Below are 23,754 nucleotides of genomic sequence, written 5' to 3' on the forward strand. Positions count from 1 at the left end.
GAGGTGAAAAAGGCTGGGACAAGTAGGCTGACAATGATTTGGGCTAAATAGCCAGTTCAGTAAATGCTTTGTTTGCAGGAATGACCAAGGCTGAGGTCCGTGGTACCATAGCTACCATCTACAGTAGGTGAGCTGAAGGAGGAGAAAAAAATCCTAATTAAAAAAAAAAAATCTTACTGTGTACGGCAAGGCATTTTGAGTCTCTTCAGTGCATTATACAGATTCATGAAATGAAGTACTCTTAGTTGTTTTTTGTTGTTTTTTTTTTTAACTGCAGGGGTCATGCCAAGTTCTCTCTTATCACTCTTTTTCATTCAATAACCCTCCAGGGAAGATTGCAAGACTTCAGACTTCATTTCTAATAACACATAGACAACACTCAGCTTCACATTTTCTTGCATTCAAATACCAATTTCACAAGGTTTTAATTTTCTTAGGTCTGTTTAGCACATTTAAATGCAGATATAGAGTAACAGAATTACTATAGCCTCAAATTTGTATTATTCTAACAGTATTTATTTCCTTTTAAAATAGTTAATATCTAGAGTGCCCTTGATCTTTTCTTTCCATTCTAAATTATTACTTCCAATCATTCCTCCATATTGTTATAGTTTCACAATTAAAAACGTTTTCAACATTAAAAATAATGTTCTAATACATGTGATAGATACCCAAGTAAGAGTATAAAAAATGTAAAATGTATTTTGTTAACATAATCTGTAATGTGTTCTGCTTAATATGTTTTCATGAGCACTTTTAAAATTGCCACTGGAAAAAAAATATAAGTAGGAAATGCTCAGTTAAAGCTATTATAGCAAAATAGTCAAAAACACTGTACAATACTAGCAAAAAATTGAATGTCTTCATGCAAACAATATTTTATACTTTGTTATTAATGAGAGCACTAATATTCTCTAAGGAAACATTAAATAGATATTCAACAAAACATTTTAGCAAAATTGGAAAGCAACAATTTTTAAATTAGTCCACAGCCGAAGCTAATACACAGCACTATATAATCTATTTATCACTATCATGATCCATTACAGTTCATTTCTCCCTAACAAAAGGACCTCTGTATACGTAGTCTATTTTTTAAATACTGTTTTAAAAAATCGCAAAACAAAAGCATTCTGACTGAATATATTTTTAATATGTAATAATTTAGGGGTGCTTGGGTGGCTCAGTCAGTTAAGTGTCCCAACTTTGGCTCAGTTCATGATCTTCTGGTTCCAGAGTTCAAGCCCTGAGTCAGGCTCTGTGCTGACAGCTTGGAGCCTGCTTCAGATTCTGTGTCTCCCTCTCTCTCTGCCCTTTCCCTGCTCAGGTTCTGTCTCTCCCTCTGTCAAAAATAAACAAACATTAAAGACAATATAAGATAGGAAATAATGTAAACTTTTCTATTACAAATTCACTCTCCAAAAGAAAGAGTATATATATATATTCCTATATATTATCCTAAATATTTTTGTGTACACATACATGCTTGTACATGTTTGTGTGTATAAACATATTATCTATTGTAATCGTATTATATATCCTGTTCTACAGTGTGATTTTTTTCACTTAATGTATTACACATAAAATTATTCATGTGAGTATGTATGGACGCTGAGGACTGTTACTCTGTTTCAATGCATAATATTTTAGATATCACCTCCAATGTGTGGATTGTAAAAAATTTCTGTATTCCAAAGGTTTTTTCATTTTGTTAACTTTTTTTCCATGTAGACACTTTTAAGTTTGATGTAATCTCAATGGTTGTTTTTGCTTTTGTTGTACTTTTGGTGTCCTATTCAAAAAATCACCTGGACCAATGTTGAGAAGCTTCTCTGTTTTCTTCTAGGAGTTTTATTTTAGGTGGTCTAATGTTCAAGTTTTTTATCCATGTGACTTAATTTTTATGAGAAGTATTACACACAGTGGCCCAATTTTATTACTTTTTTAATTTTGTGAGCAGTGTTACATAGGTGCCCAATTTTATTACTCTACATGTAATACTCTGCATTTATCCAGTTTTCCCAGCACCAATTATTCTTTCTTCATTAGATGTTCTTGACTCCCTTCTTAAATATTCGTTGATCATATAGGAATGGTTTAATTCTAGACTTTCTACACTGTTTCACTGATCTATGTGTTTATTTTTATGTCACTGCCATACTGTGGGGGTGTTGTTGTTTTTTAGGTTTATTTATTTAGAGAGAGTGCAAATGGGGGAGGGGCAGAATGAAAGGGAGAGAATTCCAAGCAGGCTCTGCTCCACTAGCACGGAGCCCAATGTGGAGCTCCAATTCATGAACCATGAGATCATGACCCGAGCCGAAACCAAGAGCCATGCTTACCAGACTGGGCTACCAGGCACCCCAATACTGTTTCTATTACTATAGTTTTGTAGTATACTTTGAAATTGGGAAGTGGGATACTTCCAACTCTGTTCTTTCTCGGGATTGCTTTGCCTACTCAAGGTCTTTTAAGGCTCCATGAAACTTCAGGATTTTACTATTTCTGTGAAGAATGTCGTTCAAACTTTGGTAGGAATTGGATTAAATCTAGGGGTGGCTTTTTGTAGTGTCGAATTTTAACAATATCAATTTTTCCAATCCATGATGTTTTTACATTTGTTTTTGTTATCTTCAACTTCTTTTAGCAATCTTATAGTTTCATTGTACAGATCTTTCACTCCCTTGGTTAAATGTATTCCTATGTATTTTAGTGGGTTTGATCATATTGCAAATGACTTTTATTTATTTTTTATTAGTGTATACAAATGCAACTGATTTCTTTATGATTTTATATCCTGTACCTTTACTGAAATTGTTAGTTTCAACAGCTTTTGATTGAATTTTCAGGATTTTTGTATGTACAAAACTATATAACCTTCAAATAATGACAGTTTTAGTTATTTCCAATTTAGAGGTATTTTATTTATTTGTCTTACTTAATTGTACTAGCTAGGTCTTCCCAAGCTATAATGTATAAGAGTAGTGACAGTAGACATTGTGTCTTACCCCTGATCTTAGAGGAAAGCTTTCAATCTTTCTTTGTTGACTATAATGTTAGTTGAAGGTTTCATGTATATGGCCTTTGTTATCTTGAAGTATGTTCTTTTTATACCCAATTTGATGAGAGTTTATATGAAAGGATGTTATTTTGCAAATGCTTTATCTGCATCTATTGCAATCATATGATGTTTTTCTTTCATTCTATTAATGTGATGCATTGCATCAATTGATTTGCATGTGTTGAACCATCCCAGGAGTAAAACCCACTTGGTCATAACATATAATCCCTTTAGTGCATTTTTGAATTCAATTTGCTAACATTTTATTAAGAATTTCTGCTTGTATATTCATCAAGGGTATTAGTCAATATTAGTCTCTTTCTTGTAGTATTATATCTGGATTTGTTATCAGGGTAATGCTGGCCTCATGAGCTTGGAAGTGTTCCCTTCTCTTCAGTTTTTTGGAAGCATAAGGATTAGTGAGTTTGTTTGTTTCTGGGAGAGAGAGAAAGAGAGAGAGAGAGGGCAAGCACCCAAGTCAGGGAGGAGCATAGGAAGTGATAGAAAGAATCTTAAGCTCCATGCCCAGAGTGGAGCTGATGTGGGGCTCAATCTCATGACCGTGAGATCATGACCTGAGCCAAAATCAAGAGTTGAAGGCTTATTTGGCTAGTATTAATTCCTAAACATTTGGTAAAATTTGCAAGTGAAGCTGCCTTGTCCCGGAATTTTCTGCATTGGGAGGTTTTTGATTACTGACTCACTGTCTTTTCTTGCTACTGGTCTGTTCAGATTTTCTATTTCTCCCTGATTTATTCTTTTTTTTAATTTTTATTTTTTTCATATGAAATTTATTGTCAAATTGGTTTCCATACAACACCCAGTGCTCATCCCAAAAGGTGCCCTCCTCAATACCCATCACCCACCCTCCCCTCCTTCCCACCCCCATCAACTCTCAGTTTGTTCTCAGTTTTTAAGAGTCTCATGTGGTTTGGCTCCCTCGCTGTCTAACCTTTTTTTCTTCTTCCCCTCCCCCATGGACTTCTGTCAAGTTTCTCAGGATCCACATAAGAATGAAAACATATGGTATCTGTCTTTCTCTGTATGACTTGTTTCACTTAGCATAACACTCTCCAGTTCCATCCACGTTGCTACAAAAGGCCATATTTCATTCTTTCTCATTGCCACATAGTATTCCATTGTGTATATAAACCACAATTTATCCATTCATAAGTGGATGGACATTTAGGCTCTTTCCATAATTAGGCTATTGTTGAAAGTGCTGCTATAAACATTGGGGTACAAGTGCTCCTATGCATCAGCACTCCTGTATCCCTTGAGTAAATTCCTAGCAGTGCTATTGCTGAATCATAGGGTAGATCTATTTTTAATTTGAGGAACCTCCACACTGTTTTCCAGGGTGACCACACCAGTTTGCATTCCCACCAACAGTGCAAGAGGGTTCCCATTTCTCCACATCCTCGCCATCATCTATAGTCTCCTGATTTGTTCATTTTGGCCACTCTGACTGGCGTGAGGTGATACCTGAGTGTGGTTTTGATTTGTATTTCCCTGATGAGGAGCAACTTGAGCATCTTTTCATGTGCCTGTTGGCCATCCGGATGTCTTCTTTAGAGAAGTGTCTATTCATGTTTTCTGCCCATTTCTTCACTAGATTATTTGTTTCTCAGGTGTACAGTTTGGTGAGCTCTTTATAGATTTTGGATACTAGCCCTTTGTCCGATATGTCATTTGCAAATATCTTTTCCCATTCCGTTGGCTGCCTTTTAGTTTTGTTGATTGCTTCCTTTGCTGTGCAGAAGCTTTTTATCTTCATGAGGTCCCAATAGTTCATTTTTTCTTTTAATTCCCTTGCCTTTGGAGATGTGTCAAGTAAGAAATTGCTGCGCTGAGGTCAGAGAGGTCTTTTCCTGCTTTCTACTCTAGGGTTTTGATGGTTTCCTGTCTCACATTCAGGTCCTTTATCCATTTTGAGTTTACTTTTGTGAATGGTGTAAGAAAATGGTCTAGTTTCATTCTTCTGCATGTTGCTGTCCAGTTTTCCCAGCACCATTTGTTAAAGAGACTGTCTTTTTTCCATTGGATATTCTTTCCTGCTTTGTCAAAGATTAGTTGGCCATACTTTTGTGGGTCTAGTTCTGGGGTTTCTATTATATTCCATTGGTCTATGTGTCTGTTTTTGTTCCTATACCATGGTGTCTTGATGATTACAGCTTTGTAGTAGAGGCTAAAGTCTGGGATTATGATGCCTCCTGCTTTGGTCTTCTTCTTCAAAATTACTTTGGCTATTCAGGGCCTTTTGTGGTTCCATACAAATTTTAGGATTGCTTGTTCTAGCTTCGAGAAGAATGCTGGTGCAATTTCGATTGGAATTGTATTGAATTTGTAGATAGCTTTGGGTAGTATTGACATTTTGACAATATTTATTTTTCCAATACATGAGCACAGAATGTTTTTCCATTTCTTTGTGTCTTCTTCAGTTTCCTTCATAAGCTTTGTATAGTTTTTAGCATACAGATATTTTACATCTTTGGTTAGGTTTATTCCTAGGTATTTTATGCTCCTTGGTGCAATTGTGAATGGAATCAGTTTCTTTCTCTTTCTGTTGCTTCATTATTAGTGTATAAGAATGCAATTGATTTCTGTACATTGATTTTGTATACTGCAACTTTGCTGAATTCATGTATCAGTTCTAGCAGACGTTTGGTGGAGTCTATCGGGATTTCCATGTATAATATCATGTCATCTGCAAAAAGTGAAAGCTTGACTTCATCTTTGCCAATTTTGATGCCTTTGATTTCCTTTTGTTGTCTGATTGCTGATGCTAGCACTTCCAACACTATGTTAAACAACAGTGGTGAGAGTGGACATCCCTGTCATGTTCCTGATCAGGGAGAAAGCTCTTAGTTTTCCACCATTGAAGACGATATTAGCTCTGGGCTTTTCATGAATGACTTTTATGATGTTTAAGTATGTTCCTTCTATCCCGACTTTCTCGAGGGTTTTTATTAAGAAAGAATGCTGAATTTTGTCAAATGCTTTTTCTGCATCGATTTACAGGATCATATGGTTCTTATCTTTCCTTTTATTAATGTGATGTATCACGTTGATTGATTTGTGAATGTTGAACCAGCCCTGCAGCCCAGGAATGAATCCCACTTGATCATGGTGAATAATTCTTTTTATATGCTGTTGAATTCGATTTGCTAGTATCTTGTTGAGAATTTTTGCATCCATATTCATCAGGGATATTGGCCTGTAGTTCTCTTTTTTTACTGGGTCTCTGTCTGGTTTAGGAATCAAAGTAATACTGGCTTCATAGAATGAATCTGGAAGTTTTCCTTCCCTATTTCTTGGAATAGCTTGAGAAGGATAGGTATTATCTCTGCTTTAAACGTCTGGTAGAATTCCCCAGGGAAGCCATCTGGTCCTGGACTCTTATTTGTTGGGAGATTTTTGATAACTGATTCAATTTCTTCGCTGGTTATGGGTCTGTTCAAGCTTTCTATTTCTTCCTGTTTGAGTTTTGGAAGAGTGTGGATATTTAGGAATTTGTCCATTTCTTCCAGGTTGTCCAGTTTGTTGGCATATAATTTTTCATAGTATTCCCTGATAATTGCTTGCATTTCTGAGAGATTGGTTGTAATAATTCCATTTTCATTCATGATTTTATCTATTTGGGTCATCTCCCTTTTCTTTTTGAGAAGCCTGGCTAGAGGTTTATCAATTTTGTTTATTTTTTCAAAAAAAAAACTCTTGGTTTCGTTGATCTGCTCTACAGTTTTTTTAGATTCTATATTGTTTATTTCTGCTCTGATCTTTATTATTTCTCTTCTTCTGCTGGGTTTGGGGTGTCTTTGCTGTTCTGCTTCTATTTCCTTTAGGTGTGCTGTTAGATTTTGTATTGGGGGTTTTTCTTGTTTCTTGAGATAGGCCTGGATTGCAATGTATTTTCCAGTCAGGACTGCCTTTGCTGCATCCCAAAGCATTTGGATTGTTGTATTTTCATTTTTGTTTGTTTCCATATATTTTTAAATTTCTTCTCTAATTGCCTGGTTGACCCATTCATTCTTTAGTAGGGTGTTCTTTAATCTCCATGCTTTTGGAGGTTTTCCAGACTTTTTCCTGTGGTTGATTTCAAGCTTCATAGCATTGTGGTCTGAAAGTATGCATGGTATAATCTCGATTCTTGTATACATATGAAGGGCTGTTTTGTGACCCAGTATGTGATCTATCTTAGAGAAGGTTCCATGTACACTCAAGAAGAAAATATATTCTGTTGCTTTGGGATGCAGAGTTCTAAATATATCTGTCAAATCCATCTGATCCAATGTATCATTCAGGGCCCTTGTTTCTTTATTGATCCTGTGTCTAAATGATCTATCCATTATTGTAAGTGGAATATTAGAGTCCCCTGTAATGACCACATTCTTATTAATAAGGTTGCTTATGTTTGTAATTGTTTTATATATTTGGAGGCTCCTGTATTCGGCACATAGACATTTATAATTTAGCTCTTCCTGATGGATAGACCCTGTAATTATTATATAATTCCCTTCTTCACCTCTTGTCACAGCCTTTAATTTAAAGTCTAGTTTGTCTGATATAAGTATGGCTACTCCAGCTTTCTTTTGACTTCCAGTAGCATGATAAATAATTCTCCATCCCCTCACTTTCAATCTGAAGGTGTCCTCAGGTCTAAAATGAGTCTCTTGTAGACAGCAAAGAGATGGGTCTGTTTTTTTAATCCATTTTGATACCCTATGTATTTTGGTTGGAGCATTTTGTCCATTTACATTCAGTGTTATTATAGAAAGATATGGGTTTAGAGTCATTGTGATGTCTGTAGGTTTCATGCTTGTAGCGATGTCTCTGGTACTTTGTCTCACAGGATCCCCCTTAGGATCTCTTGTAGGGCTGGTTTAGTGGTGACGAATTCCTTCAGTTTTTGTTTGGGAAGACCTTTATCTCTCCCTCTATTCTAAAGGACCGACTTGTTGGATAAAGGATTCTCAGCTGCACACTTTTTCTGTTCATCACATTGAAGATTTCCTGCCATTCCTTTCTGGCCTGCCAAGTTTCAGTAGAGAGATTGGTCACCAGTCTTATTGGTCTCCCTTTATATGTTAGAGCATGTTTATCCCTAGCTGCGTTCATAATTTTCTCTTTATACTTGTATTTTTCCAGTTTCATTATGATATGTCGTGCAGAAGATCGATTCAAGTTACATCTGAAGGGAGTTCTCTGTGTCTCTTGGATTTCAATGCTTTTTTCCTTCCCCAGATCAGGGAAGTTCTCAGCTATGATTTGTTCAAGTACACCTTCAGCCCCTTTCTCTCTTTCTTCCTCCTCTGGAATCCCTATTATATGGATATTACTACGTTTCATCGCATCACTTAGTTCTCTAATTCTCCCCTCTTACTCCTTGATTTTTTTTCTTTCTTCTTTTTCCATTATTTTATCTACTAATTCACCTATTCTCTCCTCTGCCTCTTCAAGCCGAGCTCTGGTCGCCTCCATTTTATTTTGCAGCTCATTTGTAGCATTTTTTAGCTCCTCCTGACTGTTTCTTAGTCCCTTGATCTCTGTAGCAATAGATTCTCTACTGTCCTCTATACTTTTTTCAAGCCCAGTGATTAATTTTATGACTATTATTTTAAATTCATGTTCTGTTATATTGCTTAAATCATTTTTGATCAATTCATTAGCTGTCGCTACTTCTTGGAGTTTCTTTTGAGGAGAATTCTTCCATTTCGTCATTTTGGATAGTCCCTAGAGTGGTGCAGAACTGCAGGGCTCTTCCCCTGTGCTGTTTGGAGTAACTTGTGTTGGTGGGCGGGACCCACCACTGATGGGTCACAGTCAGACTGGTGTGTACCTTACCTTCCCCTCTCCCAGGAGCAGGACTCACTGTGGAGTGGTGTGGCCCCTGTCTGGGCTACTTGCACACTGCCAGGCTTGTGGTGCTGCTTTGATGGGATCTGTCATATTAGCTGTCTGTGCACAAGGTGCACAGGGGTGGGAGGGGCAGGCTCAGCTCGCTTTGCCTTTGGTGGTCTGGGGTGGGAGGGGCCCTGCGGCATCAGGAGGGAGGAAGACCCATTGGAGGGATGGATCCACAGAAGCACAGTGTTGCGGGTTTGTGTGGTGTACGCAAGTTCAGTGATGGGAACTGGTTCCCTTTGGGATTTCAGCTGGGGGTTGGGAGAAGGATATGGCGTTGACCAGTGCCTTTGTTCCCTCCTGAGCTGAGCTCTGTCTTCCGGGGCTCAACAACTCTCCCTCCCATTGTCCTCTAGCCCTCCCGTTCTATGAGCAGAGCTGTTGACTTATAACATTCCGGATGTTAAGTCCCACTGGCTGTCAGAACACACTCCATCTGGCCCCTCTGCCTTTGCAACCCAGACTAAGGGGCTCTGCCTTGCCCAGTGGGCTGCCTCTCCACCACCCTGGCTCCCTCATGCCAGTCCGCGTAGTGTGCACCACCTCTCAGCACTTTCTACCCTCTTCTGTGGGCCTCTTGTCTATGCTTGGCTCTGGAGAGTCCATTCTAATAGTCTTCTGGAGGTTTTCTGGGTTATTTAGGCAGATGTGGGTGGAATCTAAGTGATCACCAGGATGCGGTGAGCCCAGCATCCTCCGATGCCGCCATCTTCCTCTGTTATCCAATTTATTCTTGATAGGTAGTTTTTATAAGAATTTATCAATTTCTTCTAGACTAATTTGTTGGCTTTCATAGTAGTCTCTTATGATACCATATATTTCTGTAGTATCAGTGGTAATGGTAATATCTCATCATTTTTTTTTAATGTTTACTTTGAGAGAGAGAAAGAGAGAGAGTATCCCAAGAAGGCTCTGGCTGTCAGTCAGAACCCATCACAGGGCTCAATCTAAAAAACCCTGAGATCATGACCTAGGCTCAAATCAAGAGTCAGATGCTTGACCAACTGGGCCACCCAAGTGCCCTTCATCTTTCATTTCTAATTTTATTTAAGTCATCATCTTCTTTTTTTTTTCCTTAGTCTAAGTTTGTCAGTTTTGCTTAACTTTTCAAAAACCCAGCTCTTGGTTTTACCAATCCTTTCTATTGTTTCTAGTTTCTATTTCATTTATTTCTACTCTGACCTTTATTATTTCTATCATTCTAACTTTGGACTTATTTTTTATTTTTCTAGTTCAAGTTGTAAAGTTAGGTTGTTTATTTGCGGTCTTTCTAATTTCTTAATATATGCATTTAGTGCTATAAGCTTTCCTCTCAGAACTGCTTTTACAGCATCTGATAAAGTTTGATATATTTTTCCACTTGTTTTGAGAGAATTTAGTTCTTTTAAAATATTTTAGTTCCTTTTCTTCTAACTAAATTGAATCTCCATCCACTCCTCCATGTCACTTATGCTTTCTTCCATCTGCTCTGCCCTGTTACTGATGCTTTTTATGATATTCTTCATCTTATTCTAGCTGTGAAATTTCTATTTGGTTCATTTTTATCATTTCAATCTGTTTGATAAAGAACTCCTCATGTTCATTAATTTTATTTCAGAGTTCACTGAATTGCCTTTCTGAGTTTTCTTGAAGATCAATGAATTTCTTCATAACTATCTTGAATTATTTTATCAGATTATGATATTCCATACCTTTGAGTTTGGTTGCTGGAGAATTGCCATTTTCTTTTTGTGACACCAAATTTGCTGGATTTTCTTTCATAGTATTTGAAGATATGTGCTTCCATTTCACATTTGAAGTAACAGACACTTTTTTTAATGTTTTAGATTTTAATTTGGATCTTAAAGTTTGAGACTATTAGAAAAAGTACTTTTGCATTCCAGAAGGTGGCACTATAGTTCATATTTGTGGTTTTTCCTACCTGAGGTGGCTCTTATGGATGCACCTAAAGCAAGCACAAGTTGCTGGTAGCAGAGTGGGGTGTAGGGAGGTGAGGGCCACACCCAGTGATCCCTGTATGGACCTCCTGCTGAAGTCCTAAAGCAGATACCAGGAAGCAAATTCCTTCAGATCCTTTTAATATTCTTGTCTGCCTCCTTCCCTTTCCTTTCTTCCTAGGCAAGAATTCCTGCCTCTGAAGTCCAGGTGCTACTGAATTGAAACAAGTCCCTCCAGCCACAACCTGCACAAATGGAACAGCCAGGCAATCACTTACCACTTTTGCTTTCCACCTTCTTGGGGACATTGCCACTGTCTCTACTAAAAACTCTGTGCCTTGCAGGTTGCCCTGGGGAGTGGTCCCTTGGTGAGTTCCTCCCTCTCCTCTGGCTCCAAATTCATCTCTATCCAGATACTTTGATGGCATGCTGTATTCTCCAGTTGTGAGGTCCAGCCTGCCTGACTTCTCTGTTGTCTATGGGTATCTATCAAGATTGTCACTCTCCATGTTTCCTTTTTCCTGCTAGTAGTGAGTGGGGTGAAGTTGGTTTGACAAATCCATTGGATCAGCAGCACCCACCCAAGCTCTGACTACTTTCAGGCGCACAGGTAGGTAGTAAAGTCCCAGATGTCCTGCCATATTGTGAAGAGATCATTTTGATTATAGATGTCCAATTGGTTGTTTTATCAAAGAGGAGAGAGAAAAAGAGTGACATGCCACCATGATACTAATGTCACTCTCCAATAATATACACATTTCAAATGGTGATAGATACTTCCAAGTTGAACTCCCCAAAATCTGAAATCAATTGAAAACAGTATATATTTCCTTTCTTATCACTTGCTAATAGAAAGGTAATATTAAATAGCACTGATTTAACAAAACTAAACATGTTTCCATATGCCTATTAGTCATTTGTATTGCTTACTCTTTGATTTGCCTGTTTGTTCTCTCTTGAATTATATTTTCAAAGGATTAACCATGCATTACAATTATTTTCTCCCATCTAATAATTTTTAATTTTGTTAACTGCATATTTTCCTTTAGATACATTTTTATGTACTCATCTTTTTATAAATATTTTCTATAAGGCTTCTGAGTTTTCTATTTTTCGTAGGAAGTTCTTCTTGAAAAACAATCTAAACTTTTCCTATCCTCTAGTATACACATAAACACATATATTTATCCCTTCACTGCTTCTTATATCCTAATTTTAATTCTCAATATGTACTGTGTCAACATCTTATGGTTTCAATCCAAACAGTGAGCAAGTATATATTATCTTTAGTATTTTCATTGAATTTCAGTTTCTTCAGCTACAGAAGTGCCTGGCACTTAATCTAAATGCCATTTTTACATCAGATGTCTTTACCATCAAGACCTATGGAATATGTTTTGCTAAGAGAAATGATAAAAATAACTGTCATTACAGTAGAGAATCTTAGTGGCCAAGGAAGACCCCTAACCTGCCAAACAAACAAAAAAAAACCCACACACAAAACCAATAGTTAACATAGCAATGATGTATTTAAATGGAAAAACCAATGTGAATTTATAATCTTAGAATTTTCCACCTCTGTAACTCAATGTGGCCCAACAGTGGTAGATGCCTCACTTTAGTCCCTTAACCAAACAGCACCTCAATTTTCATCTCTAATACTTTCAAAGAAAAAATAAAACCCAGACATGCTTAAGGTATGACAATATCAGAAATAATAATAAGGAATATCTGTATCTATCACTGGTTGGGAGGCCCTGAGGGGGAGAGAGCAGGCTCAGAAACAAGTTCTTGTCTCCTTTGGAGTAAGAGCAGTTCTGCTAGAGACCACTTGGTAGGATGTACTGGTTAGAGGAGGAAATTGCATGTGGGGTGAGCCCAGCCTCTGTGGGGTTCTTTAAAATGTAGTTAGAAATTTGCATACAGATACAAAATGAGTAGTCCCTGAAGAGGAGAGTAAACTTGAAGACAAGGAACAGTTTAGGAACTGGGTATATCTATAAAATTCTCTTCTGGAACTACTTAATTTTTTGAAAGTTTTTGCTATTTGTGCTATTTGTCATACTTGTATGACACAGCAATACAATTTTAATGTATTCTCCTCTTTTAAAGTGTAAGGTCGAAAAAGCAGAAAACTTCATATCAACAGTCCCTAAAACTGTGCTAAGCACATAGATAAGATATATATCAATCATAATTATATTTTTAAAAATTTGATGGGCACATAATTAATGCTATATATGAAAGTAAGAGACATCAGAAAAGGAAAGAAAGCCTGCACTATCCCAAGCCCCAAGTAATGCTTTTTAGAGGCAACATGTCTGATTCAGGAATGAGCACCTAGTTTCTCAAATACATGAGAGGAGATGGCTTTGAGGGAATGTTCTACATTTCACACAATGTCGAAATGTATTTGTAATTAAGTTGTAATACAAATATATTTTTTAAAAAATTTTTGAGAGAGAGGACGGGGAGAGGCAGAGGGAGAAGGAACAGAGAGAATCTCCAGCAGACTCCATGCTCACCGTGGAGCTTCACACAGGGATCGATCTCATGACCATGAGATCATGACCTAAAAACAAGAGTTGGATACTTAACCGACTGAGCCACTCAGGCACCCAATTTTTTAAAGATATAATTATGATTGATTAGATATATACATCTTATCTGCATGCCAAACACTGTTCTAGGGACTGTTGATACAAAGTTTCCTGCTTATTCAACCTTATACTTTAAAAGAGGACAATACAGGGGCTGCTGGGTGGCTCAGTCGGTTAAGCATCCAACTTCCGCTCAGGTCACGATCTCCCAGTTTGTGACTTTGAGCCCCGCATTGTGCTGTGTGCTGACAGCTCAGAGCCTGGAGCCTGTTTCAGACTCTGTGTCTCCCCCCGCCCTCTCTCTGGTTCTCCCTGGCTCTCACTGTCTCTCCCTCAAAAATAAACATTAAAACAAATTAAACGAGAATACTCTAAAACTGATCTACCAATGAGCACTCAAAGTAATTTCACAAAGTGATAACCAAGGAAAACAAATGGTACAAAGTGAGAGAAAGAAGCACAGACAATGGAATAGGTCTACTTGAGGTTAAGGGATAAGAAAAAGATCTCTGAGAGAGTGATATTTGATGAGAGACTAGCATAGCAAAACCAAAGGAAAAGTGTTTCAGGCAGAGGGATTGAATACTCCAAGAGTATTGGGTCAAAATGAGTTTTCAATGTTCAACAAAGAGAAAGGAAATAAGTAGGGCCTAGGGCAGCAAAAAACAGAGTAGTTTTGTAGTTAATTTATGATATAGAGTGCTTGTTCTCAAACTCAAGCAAACCTGGAAGATCTGTTAAAGAACAAAACAGATGTCTGGGTCCCCTTCTATCTTCTAACTTCTAATTCAGTAGGTCTGGGATGAGGCCCAAAATTTGCATTTCTGATGAGATTACCCTGGTGATGCTGATTCTTCTCATCTCAAGACCCACCTGGTAAACCAAGGATTCAGGACTTTGAACATAGGATGAGAAATTTTGATTTATTGTCTCTACATGTAATGGAAAGCCATTAGGTGATTTTCAGCAGTAGACTCTGAAAAAAGAATGGATTGGAGGAAGAGAATGAAAGTACACTATGTGCCCAACCTTTTGCATCTTTGGATCTGAAGTGTGTCTCCTGTAAAAGGCATAGAGTTAGATGCAGTTTCTTTGGTTTGGTTTAAAACTGAACGAAAAACCAGTCTGACAACCTCCGGCTTTTGATTGTTTTATCATTTTACATTTAGTGTTATGTCTCATTACTAATTTGTTAAGAATTAACTAACAAATAGAGGAGAAATAGATTAAGTATTAGTTAAGTGGATACTTTCTAGTATATTTTAATTCCTTTAATAATTTTTGCCTGTGTTTTTTGAGTTATTTTGTTAAGAGCTCCCTTAAGGCCTGGAAAGAATGGTATATTGAGACTGCTATAGAAAATGCTCCAAAATATAAGTAGTATAACACAATAGGAGCTTTTTTTTTCCTTTTCCCTCTTTCTCTCTCTCATAATATGGAGGTTAGCCTGGTAACTTTTAATGCAGTGATTCAGAGACATAGATTTCTTCCATCTCTTGGCTATTCTATCTCTATGACTTCATAATCCTTGGAATTTAGCCAATGAATAGGAAACAATAGGTAAAGAAAGCCCACTTGCTTCTCAACCACCTGGGCTCAGAAGTAATGTTGTGCATTTTAACACATAAGTTATTGGCAAGAAATTATCACATTCCTTACCAAGCTACCAATGCAAAGAGCTTTAAAACATGATACCTGACTGGGCAGCCAAAGCAGCAATGATGCATGTTAGAAGGGGAGACTAAATCTTTGGTGGACTTTAAGATGCTCCTCCTAGTGAAGAGACATACTAGGAAACTACTTCAATAATCTAGGATAGAGATTTTAATGATTTAGACGAAAATTATAGTAGGAGAGGTGGAGAAAATGATAGGGTCAGAATATGTCATGGAGATGGAATTGATAGGTTTGCTGTAGGGATGTGAGCTACACTGTAGATGGTAACAATATTTACTGATATAAGAGTTTGAAGAAGAAAGAAAAAAATAGTTTTAGACACATTAATTCTGAGGTGCTAATTAGATAGCCAAGTAAAATAAAAAGTAGGTATTTGGTTATATGTATCCAGAATTCAATAAAAAGCTAAAGACTGGATATATATACTTGGAAATCACTGGCCTAGAAGTAATATTTAAAACCATAAATACAATTTTCTAAGAAAAATGCACACATAAGAGAAGTGGTTCACCAGTATTTCAAAGGACAGCAAAGATACCTTAAATATGTGTGGTCATGGAACCCAAGAGAAGATAACCACACTGTTTCTCTTGTAATGCTAACTATGCCAATTATTTGACTTACAATGTTACCTAGGTTATTCATAAAAAAAATGTGTTGAAAAACATAGTTTCAAGTCCTACCCTTGTACTTAGTCCAGATGTCATAATTGCTTTAAGAAGGAGGCAGTGATGCTATATGTCTTTGCAAGATAAGCCACAATAAGAATGTGGTTTCTCCAGGGTTGTCTTTCTCTCTATTAAAGAGGAAGATTATATGGAGAGAAACAAGGCACCCAACTGAACATGATTCCAGACCTCAGCCTTAGTATCTTCTAGCTGAAGACTCATACATTTTGGAGAAAAGTCATCTCTGCAGTGCTCTCTCCAAATCCATGATCCTCAAAATCTGTGACCATAATAAATACTTGTTTTACTCCCTAAGTTCTAGGGTACAATGTTTTGCAACCATTTTAAGTAGGATACAAAACTGAACTCACATAGTGACTAAGCAGTAAATGTGGCTAGGGAGAGAGAACAGAGGCTGTTGCTACAGGATGGTAGGGCGTAAAGTGTACATGGGTTGGGAGGCCTTTAACTTTTACTCCAATTGAGATGAGAGCCTTTGGAGGGTTCTGAACAAAGGTATAAAATTATCTGTGTCAAAATATGTATTTGCTTCTTGTGATGGCAAATTTTTTGATATTCCTTGTATTCTTCATTATAAACAAACACAGCCCTGTGGCAGTAACTTCTTGCCTAGTAAATTTCTACCTCAATTTTCCTGGAAACGTAACTTTGTTAGCAAAGATGCCATAAAATACAATAGACAATTCTATTTTCAGTTTTCTTGTTTGAAGGTAGTTACAGAAAACTATTAAGGGATATATTCACCTAGATGACATTTCTATTTATTTCTGCTTCTAATTATGCCAAAGAATGATACATTTTGGGCAGAAAATACTTTGGGTATATTGCAGATTCTTATCTAAATTAAAGATTCAAGGGGAAAATATTTTGGAATTTCATAGGTCTCTTAAACTCCAGCCCAATATTTTGCTCCAACCCTGTCTGCCTCCTTCAAGAATGCCCAAGCAAGGGGTTAAAAATTGAAAGTATCAGGAGCATGCTACTCTGCAATATGGATTAGAAATGCTTCTCATTGGTAAAAGTTTCTTTGCAATATTATACATATTTTTCTCATGTGAGAAATAGTGCACTATCATATTTGTAGTTTTACTAAATTTTTTTCAGAGATTAGAAAATATAAAGTTGCTATGACTACAAATATTGAGTGCAATATTTTCTAAATTATTTGTTTCATTTCTCTTATGAAACTTGTAAAATCAAATATGGGAACTTTACTATAATTAAATGATGAGCAATCCCTATAGAACACATACTTTTCATAAGGCAAAAATGTTTAATGAAGAGGAAGGATCTCAGTGCAACACAGTCCATCTATGATGCCTAAAAGTACTGAGATTTGCAAGACATTAAATCAAATACCTAAACTAATTGTATCATATCATGGAGAAGTTGAAGAAAAAAAAATCCCTAAAAATCAAACTGTAAGATAAGCACATTATAAAGCATGTAATAGTGTATTTGATTTGTTTAAACAATTATCAGTATTTTTAAATGGCAAAATTATTTTCAACACCACGAATTATTTTGTTGCTTCTGTACTTAGTCTAATGATATTGTTCCAAACATAAATTTATTTTTGTAATGCACTTCTACTACATGTTTATATCAAAAGAGAGTCATTAATAGATAATCACAGACAGAGAATCAATCAATACAGCTCATAAAAATGAAGTCAAAACTCATGATTTCCATTTCTAAATGACACCATGGAAGCTCAACAAATTGTATCATCTGTCTCATCTTTATCACTTATTACATATGAGATTTGATTGCTATAGCTGTTATATTAAACTAATATTATGGAAAACATCAGATAATATATATAAATCAGGTCTTCTCATCAGATGAAAAGCACCAGGGAGGGAAATAAATTCAATTATGTATTTCTCATGTAGGCATAGAGAATTTCAGTGTCTAGTATATGTTTTCCTTTTATGTTTTCAGGTTGACCCTAGAAAACTGTGTTCTATTTTTTGCTAGCATTCATTATTCAAACTCACCATTGAGTAAGCTGGTCTGAGGTAATTACATTCTCTATATGTAAAGACTATAGATTGTAATAAAATCATCTCATGCAGCCAAAGCCATTTCTTTCTGTGAGCAGTTAATTTCAGAAATGACCTTGAAGATGCAGGCAAAATTATTTTATTACAAAATACAGATTTATTTTTAAAAAAGGGTACTAGACTAGCTGAGACAGATTTGAAACATTCAAAGATGTGAATAAGAATTAACAGAATGTATGTAAGACCTTTCAGCCTATGAAGGAACTAAACTTGAAGTTATTAAAAATAACTTTTGTTATATAGTGGTTATTGACCTGGCTTTATGAAAACAACTTTCTTCTTTCCCTCTAAGGAGGTTTTAGGGCATAAACCTTCAATTTTAATATATGTATAACACATATATATGGGTGTGTATACAGTCATATTTCAATAGTGTCACGCTAGATGAGAGAAACAATACAGCTTTTATACAATTGTGGCTGGAATGTTAACTGATGTTAATATGTAACTGATGATATAAGCAGAATGATGAAAAAATCCGCACCAGAAATAAGGAAGATACTCTCCACAGAGAAGCAAAACAACATGGGGCAGAACATTAACTTAGGGTGTTTAGTGAGGAATTGAGTTTTTATTCTATAGCTGCATTTCCAGCATGAGCATTTTGCCTGAAGAATTTATTTTACTTTTCTATCTCCATTCCTGAAAAGTCACAAGCCCTAATAATAGCTTTAGGAAGATCTATAGCTATTTGATCAGATCTGAATGAAACCTCCATTCATTGCCTCATACTTTAAACCTACTATATTGTAGTTTATACTTCCTTACTATGGTAGTTCTCCATATTCAGATTACCAGGATTTAGAGAGATTGCACTGCTTAGAGTCTTTCACACTACATAAATGGATATTGGAAAATGAGTATCAGGAAATCTTAAGAGAAACAGGAAGGAGTCAAGGAGGGGTGGGGAGGAAAGATTGCTGTGGCTCAGAGTTGAAGGTACTAGTCATTAAAAAGTAAATAATTGGTGAAAGAAGAAAGTGAAGAGACCTTAGGTATAGATTTACATTATTACTAATTAGAGTAGAAAAAGGAAAAATGATGAGCATGAGAGGGCAGCTATCAAAAAGAATGAAATCTTTCTATTTGCAATGAGATGGATAGAGCTAGAATTTATTATGCTAAGCAAAATAAGTCAATTAGAGAAAGAGAAATATCATATGATTTCACTCATATGTGGAATTTGAGAAACCAAACAGATGAACATATGGGAAGAGGAGAGAGGGAAACAAACCACACTGGGCTCTTAATGATAAAGAACACACTGATGATTGACCGAGGGAGGGTATGGGCTAGACAGGTGATGGGTACTAAGGAGGGCACTTATGATGAGCACTGGGTGTTACAGGTAAGTGATGAATCACTGAAATCTATTCCTGAAACCAATATTGCACTGTATGGTAAGTGAAATTTAAAAAGAAAACACACACACAAAATAATGGAGTAGGGCATTGTGTACCATGATTGGTTTGGGGCAAGGGTTTGCAAAGGCCAGAGAAGGATTTGGTTGAGAAAAAAATAAAAGATCAGAGGAGAAGACATGAAGAAAGTAATTTTTTATAACTTAAGAATGTTCTTTGGTCAAAGTAATATTCAGAGTGAAAGACTGTCTATCCTTAATAGGAAAGGTTTAGGTCTCTTATGGATTATAAACTTCTTGAGAACAAAGATCTTTACAAACTTTTCAATTAGCATGAAATGCAATTATATTCACCTTGTGGGAGATTGGGTGATAGGAGATATTTGTTATAGTAACCTAGATTATGTAGCAGCAGAAGATTGATGGTTGTCAATAACTAAAGCAGTAAATACAAATCAATGACTTCTTTAATAAAACAGTAGGGTGCTGTAATCATTAATATCTACATTTTGCTTACTAAAAACACATCCAGTCATTTTCCTATTGTCTCTTTTGTACTGTATATTCTTGTTTATGTAAACTCATATCCATTCAATTCATGTGAAAAAGCAATGTGGAAATGAACTCGTCACCGCTCTGAAAATTCAAATGTTAAAGGAACAACTGTGGTGATTTAACAAAGTTAATTTGGGTCATGCTTACCAGTAAGTAGAAAATAACATTCTGCTTTAAAATCTAGAGATATTAGGAACAGTTGTATTTTAACTGAATTATTTATATAGGCATATGCTTACCTGTGTAAGGAGCTTTCCATGGGCGGTTAAACAACTACAATAACCTCAAGATGTTGCACCAAGAGTAGTCCTTTGATAGACATTGCTGGCCAGTAGATACAAAGAAAATCACCTCAGGAAGAAAAGGAACAGTCATGTCTAGAAATGAAATGGAACCAGTAATCAGCAGGTCTAAGCCATGAAAAGCAGTATGGTAGCATAAGTAAGAACATGGAAGGTATAGTTTGGTATATGTACAGGATGAGAGAGAAATCACTATTGTTGATGTGATCTGGAATCCTAGAATGAATGCAAAGACTCTGCTTATTTGCTCCCAGTACAGAAGTGTTATATAAAAATATCTAGTATAGGGCAGTTCATGAGAGAATTTTTCTAACTTTAAGCTAAAATCACTACCTTCTAAATCTTCACTTTAGTTATTCCTTCTAATGGTTCATATAATAAAATTATTTTCTTGCTCAAATAGCAGACACTTCCAATTTTGATGAGAGTAATGTCTTTCTAATTCATCTATTTTCCCTAGTTACACATCACATTACTTTGTTCTCCACCTTTACCATAGGATTTGACATGCTTTAGCTTGAAATTTTTTTCTCAAGTATTAAGTATCTGTCCTTAACTGATGTTGAGTGTTAGGGCCCATGGTCAGTCAGTGGAGCAGTTTTCTGGCAAATTTGAATGAAAAAGCAGCACTGTTTTCAGTTTTTTACTCTGAGCTTTTGATAATTTCAAACTGAACTTACAGAATAGCAAACTTGAGTATAAGTAGACAATGTAAGTAATCTTAGTATTTTCTGCTAGATTTGTTGATTTATATACATGCACATATTTATTTCCTTAATGTCCACATCAAGAATTAACTGTATATATTCGTGTATTCATATATCTATCTACCTCATTACATAAAATCAAATGGCAATTTAAACTTTTTGAGGAAAATAATAAATTCATAAGCACAAATGATATTCTTATATGATATCCATAATAAATTAACGTGGTTATATTCCTATGGAAAAGAAAAAAAAATTATCACATAAGTCAGAGAAACTGACAAACTAGAAAAGGTATAAAGTATTCAAAGAAAAGTCATCCCAGCTTAATAATATTGTACAAGTCTATTAAACTGTCTCCAGTGATTTGACTTAATCATCATGTCACATACTGTTGAGTGACCTTGGTCAAGTCACATAGCCTCTTCAGGTCTCAGTCTTCCAGTCTCTGGAATTTGTCAAACTTAGTTAATTTCAGTGTTATTCACTGTCCCCAAAGGTGTCTGCATTTTATGGTCTGAAAATGTACCACTAATGTTTATATGAAAAACTCTGTTTACATGAAATGATAATTGTAACATATACTTGGCACTCCATAAAACCACGGGAATGCCTATTTAACAATAAAACATTTCAGTGATAAGCCTTCAGAAAATAGTATCAATCACAAAAGACACTCATAGAAGAGAAGTAAGAATAAGGTTAAGATGGAGGGTGAAATAAGAAGAAAAGTTATGTTAAAAAATACTAATAAAATTATGAGGCGCCTGGGTGGTGCAGTCGGTTGAGCTTCTGACTCTTCATTTCAGCCCAGCTTGCGATTCTAGGGTCATGGGTCAAGCCTCACATGGGGCTCCATGTGGAACCTGCTTGAGATTCTCTTTCCCTCTCCTCCTCTACCCTGCGTTCTCCCTCTCTCTACAGAAAAAAAATAACATCAAAGCTAAAAGAAAATACTAGTAAAATTAGTAAACATTGGGTAAAACGTTTAGACATCTTAACCTGAATATGTATTTTATAATCTCAATTTCAACAAAAGAAAACTTTGAATTCTTCAAAAATAGAGAAGACTTAGTTCTATATGGAGGACATCCTACAGTGGTGGTATTTAACAGAAGCTCAATTTTTTCATGTCTTATGTACATTTTACTGAAACTTTTATTAAGTACCCTTACTACCAATTAGAGACACAATAACTGAGGCCAAGGCCCTGCTCTGATACCTGCTAGGTGTATGACATTAAGCAGAAAATAGGATCTCTTTGCCATTAAGTTTTTCACACAGCTTTTGGGAGGGTAAATGGGTTGGATATGCAAAGTTCCTGGAACAATGTAAGTACTACAATACTGCTAGCTGTTATGATTTCATAATTTGTCAATTTTTTTCTTATATCAATAAAAGAAATTAGAAATTTTCGTGCCTAATAACATTACATATTTAAGCCATGATTTTCACTAGTTGAAGTGGCATTTTTTTGTTTCAACAGGTATGACTTGGTCATTTTTTAATGATCTTTGCTTGGTTAAATATAAATTTCCTTTTAACCATTACCTCATTTTAGGTAGAAGGAAGAAGAAAATGCATTCCTTAGACTCAGTTTACTATAACAGAGGCTTTGTAACAGGAAGGAAAACTGCCATATTCCAGATCTAGAATAAAGTATTTCATCCATTCACCCAATAAATAATCATTAAACACCTATGCACATGGTACTAAAAGTTCTGTTCTCAGTCTCATGTACATAAATATGAAACTGTCCCTGCCCTCAAAGAGTTTCAGGCTATAAAAGAGATACCACTTATTACATGCACTAATATATTCCACACTAAAACTCCCTGACAAAGTGCTTTGTTGAATATGTTATAGTCCTTTCTTCTAAAATTTTCAGAGAACTCATGGGAAAATCTCACAGAAAGCACCATATATAAGGGAGGTGTCATTTGGAATGCAGCAATGAAACATGGATAGGATAGAGTTGAACATTCCAGGCTGAAGGAATAGTCTAAGGAAAATCAAAGAATAAACAGTGATGTGAAGGCAAGAGCAATTAGATAGCACTGAATTCTCATAAATGACAAATTCACAAACACAAAATTTCCTTGATGATTCAAGAATACTAATTCATATTACACCTTAATAGAATAACTTCATTTAAGTGCTAATACAGAGAGGAAAAAACAAAACAAAACAAAACATAAAGCTCTTTGGGTAGACCTTTTCCAGTTTAAGAAGAATTGATATTCTTTGAGTTCATGGCCTCATAAAAAAATAAATACATTTTCAACAAGAGTAAAGAAAGCTCTATATTTAGGTTACAGTAAAGGAGAGATTAAATACAAAGATGACTTTAAAAACCATTTTCTAACTCCATAGTGCAGTATTTTCTAGTAGCGTGGAATTACTTTTAGAATAGTAACTCAATCAGTTTTGGTTTATGCTTAAAACCTTTTTGTTACTAACAGGAAAAGAGTAAGAACTGAGGTAAACAAGATGGTGTGCCTTGAATTGAAAAGGAGTTTTATTTCTTTTTATGATGTTCTATTACTGCTAAGCAATCCAATAAAACCTAGCAACTGGAAAAGAAAAAAAAAAACATTAGTGAAGCATTCTAAAATATTTTGTTGGGAATGAAGGAAAGAAAGAAGGCCTGCAAGGAGAAAAATGGGGAGAAGAGATAAGAAAAGGTTATGAAGTAAGATGAAGGTAAAATATTTTTCACAATAATTTAGCATGTTCATATATCTGAAACAAAAATATTATCCTTGAAAGATTACTTGCTCTAGTGGATTTAATGGGCATTGTAAAGGAAACTGGTGGCATTGTTCTGTTACTAAAATTCAAGGCCACTGAGAAAACATATCTTTTCCCATGGAAATGAGCAATTTCACAAACCTTC

Source organism: Prionailurus viverrinus, chromosome C2, assembly GCF_022837055.1.
Source record: "Prionailurus viverrinus isolate Anna chromosome C2, UM_Priviv_1.0, whole genome shotgun sequence".
Classification (NCBI taxonomy): Eukaryota; Metazoa; Chordata; class Mammalia; order Carnivora; family Felidae; genus Prionailurus; species Prionailurus viverrinus.